Source organism: Sander lucioperca, chromosome 20, assembly GCF_008315115.2.
Source record: "Sander lucioperca isolate FBNREF2018 chromosome 20, SLUC_FBN_1.2, whole genome shotgun sequence".
Taxonomy (NCBI): domain Eukaryota; kingdom Metazoa; phylum Chordata; class Actinopteri; order Perciformes; family Percidae; genus Sander; species Sander lucioperca.
The window spans coordinates 8,532,117-8,536,736 of record NC_050192.1 but is presented as its reverse complement, the minus strand read 5'-3'; the positions used below and the strand labels follow the sequence as shown (position 1 = coordinate 8,536,736).

Genomic DNA, 4,620 nt, shown 5'->3' with positions numbered 1-4,620 from the left:
TGGCCCCTGGAGTGTTTACATTCTATTTTATAGGCAATATAATTACAATTGACAGGAGACTTTTGGGAGATACAATCTACAGGAAATATCTAGGCTAATTGAACATAAATGAATAAATAATATATACAAAAGTGAGTCTTATCTTTTTCCTATTTGTCTTTATCTATGACAGTGATACAGTTTAAAAAATGAGCACAATCTAAGAACTGACGAGAAAAAAAAACCACATTGAAACCTATAACTATATTAAAGTATGAAGCATAACCTCATGGAAACTCCTCAACTCTCCTCAGGTCATCCACTGTAAACATGAATCAGGAAATTGTCTGACTATACTTACAACGTGATGTCACTGGCAGGATACGCGTTATAATTGAACACTGCTTGACATAAGGTAGCCTACAGCTCACACACAGCAGCGGAGACAGAGACAGATAGCAGCTGGGTGATTTCAGCTTCAGCGGTGGAAGAAAAAACTCTTTTTTTGACCAACAAATATCAGCGGATTTCTCTTGGGCTGCCGTTTTTGCTGTTGGAAACACCTCAACCTACACAGCTACGCGAGAGAAAGAAAGATAGACACTGCAAAACAGCCGAGCATCTGGTAAGTTATTACAACCAACGAAATAGTCTGTCCCAGTTTTAGTAGTGCTTAAAGGAAAAGATCCAAAGTATTATCGCTACGTGGTGTTGTGGTTTTTTTATGTTTCGTTTCCAAAGCCATGTGCATTGGATATACCTTCACGTTCGTTTCTGAGCGTCTGCATTTGATTTTCAGTGAGGGATTTAGTCGAATGTGTGTGCAGAACAAAACCGCAATAACTCTTGTAACAAATGTGGCGTTTAGTGGATGTAGAGCAGAGTCCTAGATGTTTTAAAGTCAAATGAAGATAGAAAATAAATAGTCGCTTGCATCACTTACGGATAAATATTGAAATATTTCCTACGACAATTCCAACAGCCTTAAAATGCACCACTATATGGTTCTTCCTGTGTGGTCTCTAGCTTCCTTGTATATACGCTTTCTCCACACTCAAGTCCTTTCTACCCAATCCTTACCAGTTCACGCACAAAAATACACTGTGCACCACAATAAGATACTTAACATGTATATTGTGGTTTGGAATTGTCCAAAGTGTATCAAGGTTGGACTTCAACAACGGGATTCTCTGTGGATTGCTAAACCCAATGTTGCAAGAAAGGGTGAAAAGGTAGCATATCTTTATTTCAGCACATTTCAGTTGTTTATTTGGCTCACATCATCACGCTCTGATAAAGCCTTTGTGCTACGATTGTGATGTGAGCCACATGAAGTGAAATGTCCTAGATTTGGAAATTTGAAGATGCCGTTTCAGCCATCTTTTGGAACATTGTCCAAAATGTGTGTGCGTTTTACATTACATTTATTCGGCTCCAGCTTTTATGCAAAGCCACTTACACCCCAAAAAAAAAAACCTTAACTTTATAAAATATGCAGATCTACTTTAACTGCTACAGGAGATAGAGAAATAGATTGTTGTTGTTGTTGTTGTTGTTGTTGTTGTTTTTGTTTGGTTTTTTTTTACTTTATGGGCCAAGGTGCAGTCTGAACAAATGTAACTGACTAACTTTAACTAATCTTTAAAACTGATCATTGTTTTTCTTTTGCAGCTAATCGTCGATTACCACGGGAGCCATGGTGGCAGCAGTCCTTAAGTTATATTTTATTGGAACTGCGCTGAGCATCCTTGCAGTCATTTTTGGAATAGTAGACTCCTTTGGTGGTTTGATGTACACCCAGGACCATCACTACATTTTGGACTTGGACCAACAGACACAGAGGCAGCTGTCCTCGAGCAACCACCAGAGAGGATCGCTCGTGACTAAAAACATTGGCTCTTGAGGGAGACATCTGGCATGATTTACAAGAAATGGCAGCTGGATGGGCATGCTGGCTACTGTGGCAATGGATCAATAGACAGTGAGACTACGTTTCTAATCACTGGAGATAACAATTATCCGTATTGTTCTATGGCTTAGTATGGACATCAATGTAATGATCCGGATTGTTCTATTGCTGAGTATGAACATCAATGTAATGTCTAACTTGCTATGCGTTCTGCGTTAGTTTGTTGATATGGATGGATAATCCCACAGCATGTGTTTGTGTTTGCTGTACTATGTATGCTTTTAAACACTGTATCAGCTAGGATGTGTTAAAGCAACTCAAAATTGGATGAGAACTGTAACATCACTACTGAACAATAATTTGCACTAAAATGAGAATGTTTTGACTTTGCGACGTGTGTATTTTGAGGTTTTTAGTATTCAAATAAAATGAATTTTAAAAAGTGTTGCAATGAGTATGAACTGCTGCCTCTCTTAGCTACAGAAAAAAGTCATGGGCTTCCTGTTTACTGAAGAGTTCGTTGGAAGCCAGGCTGACGAATAAGTATAAAATGAGGTGGAAAATACTGACACAATTTCATCACAATGTGATGTATAACATTTTTTAAAAGTGGCATAAGTTTATTGACTCTGTTTAAAACTTGGTGATGTACCACTGGTTGACTATCTGGCTTTTCAGCTAAGTGCATTGAGGACAATTGGTAAACAATGAAGCTAAGGTAAATACTCATATCTATTAACTCTTTCCACCTGCACATTAATAATTACTGTTTATTTTCCTCTGTCTGACCTTTCTTTTAAAATGTACACGTAAACATTAACATATTGCTGATTCATTGTCTTTTTCATCTTAACGCCGCAAGGACAGCAGACTACATCGCCTGAGGTTACAGGTAATTACTTAGGCTTTTTCCCCACACACCACCACCCCCCTCAGCATCATCCCAACACCCCACAAGACTAAAACTGAACTAATAATGATGTGTTTTTCAGCCTTCACATCTTTCCTTGACCTCATTACCTTTTTTTCATCGAGGTTGAGAAGGTGTTTAGGAATAGGACGTAATGACTATTTGACTGCATCCCTTGTCTATTTTGTCTGAATAGAATTAATTAAGACATGCTACTTTTATACCAAATACTACTGTATAATTAAAAGCAAGTGTTCAGGACATATAATGGTGAAATCAAGTTGAACTAACTAGTCAAGTCATGCCAAGTGTATTGATTCAACTGATTTCATATGCAATGTCTCATCGGTAAAGCCCACAAGAGCAACGTGTACCAACACGGCCTAAACTCTCCAGTGTACAAGAAAAAACAACATATAAGAAAGACAAATTGAAGAAACCGCAGGAGAGGCAATTGAAGAGAGATGGCTGGTTGCGCAACAGGAGCCCTGTGAGCACTGTCTTCATCATTGTGCCTTTGGTCTATGAGTATGTATTAACAATGAATCAAATGGATGCATCTGTGTAATGTAAAAGGGACTGCTCAAAGAGATAAAACCACGGGGAATTATGAGTGATGTCTGGCCCTATGGAGCAATTCAGCCTCTTTTAGTTCATTGTTTTACTTTTATGGAAGAAGAAGACCGACTTTATTGATCCCCAAGGGGCACTTACATTACACACAGGCCCGAAATACACACACATGAACAAACAGGACCCATACACATGCATTAATGGAGAGATGTCAGAGCCAATGAACAGATGCCTGCCAATGAACAGGGGGTTTGGTATTTTGCTCAAGGGCACCTAGGCAGTGCCCAGCAGTTACCTCTCCAGCTACCAGTCCACACTCTGTACTTGGTCTGTACAGGGACTCGAACTGACGACAGTCCAGTTCCCAAGACTGAGCTAGCCCCAGTTGTGGTTCAGTCTCATTATAATAATCTCATCAGACCCAGATCATTTTTCTCTCACGTTGAAATGGAAAGTGAATACTGCACTTTCATTACAGTCATCAGGTAGAACAAGTAAGTACATGTTCAAACTAATATTTAACATAATCTTCAAGATGTACTAATTAAATTACCACTGTCTCTGACTGAGTCACTAGGTTGTAGCAGTGGAGTTCCCCTCACCGGTGACTGAAAGCAACATTGTTAACTCAGCCATACAACGTGTCATTTCCTGGTTAAGAGCTCGTTAAAAACCACAGAAACAAGCGCTATGTGTACTCAACTGAATGTAACCTGAACCTGCAACAGACTGAATGTACTCCTAAACTGAAGACAGTTAGAAGCAGCACAAAGCATCACAGCTTTGGCTTAACAGTGATTCCCAAACTTGTTGGTCTGAGGTCCCCCCCCACAGCCCTGTCAGATGAACTCACGTACTGTTTCATCCATTCCCAATGTTTTTTTTTTCCAAATGTATAACACTATTCATTATATAAAAGTGGATATTGTTAATTTTTTTCATACTTGTTGAACATTCAATATTAAGGTTGGTTCAGTCAGCAATCATACTACTACTACTACTACTACAACTACTTGGAGTAAAGCTGAATGTTTCAACCATTTATCCATTCATTTTAGCTAACCATTTTCAGCCACTTATGCAATACTACTATGCTTAAGCTTCAGTGCGTAACTTCCATCATATTTTTTTAATCCTCCTGTCCTCCTTAGCTGCAAGCAACTGCATCGAGGAGGGTTGGGGGCGCATGCACGATCACGTAAGGCTTGTATCATGTGGACGCGCCAACAGTGTTGTTGTCATTACTTAG

At 39.1% G+C, this 4,620-nt stretch overlaps 1 long non-coding RNA gene across 1 annotated transcript; it reads left to right on the top strand.

Annotated features, from left to right (window-relative positions):
* The first annotated feature begins 344 nt into the window (after positions 1-344).
* On the top strand, positions 345-2,446 carry LOC116060194. Its single transcript, XR_004107451.2, has 2 exons — positions 345-604; positions 1,651-2,446. It is a non-coding gene; the product is annotated as an uncharacterized LOC116060194 (long non-coding RNA).
* The last annotated feature ends 2,174 nt before the right edge of the window (positions 2,447-4,620 follow it).